Source organism: Pterocles gutturalis, unplaced genomic scaffold (genome assembly GCF_000699245.1).
Source record: "Pterocles gutturalis isolate BGI_N339 unplaced genomic scaffold, ASM69924v1 scaffold7122, whole genome shotgun sequence".
Taxonomy (NCBI): Eukaryota; Metazoa; Chordata; class Aves; order Pterocliformes; family Pteroclidae; genus Pterocles; species Pterocles gutturalis.
Window position 1 is genome coordinate 3,585 of NW_010107864.1, and position 260 is coordinate 3,844.

The following is a 260-nucleotide window of genomic DNA, read 5'->3' on the forward strand; positions in this document are numbered from 1 at the left end:
GGAAAAACCAAAAGGGCTGGGGATGATCTGACAGACAGTGTTGGACTCCAAGTACGGAACCGGAGAGTGGGTGGGGGGGGGTGGGAGCAGGAGGGAAGGGAGGAAAGAAGTAAAAAAATTTTTGATCAGAGAAACAGTTAAAATACAATATGAAAATAAGTAAAAGCTCTCCTTAAATTCCTTCTATACACAAAATACACGATTTGACAAAGCCCAATTTGTGCTACTGGGATCCTGTGGGCTCATTTAAGTGTATTCAC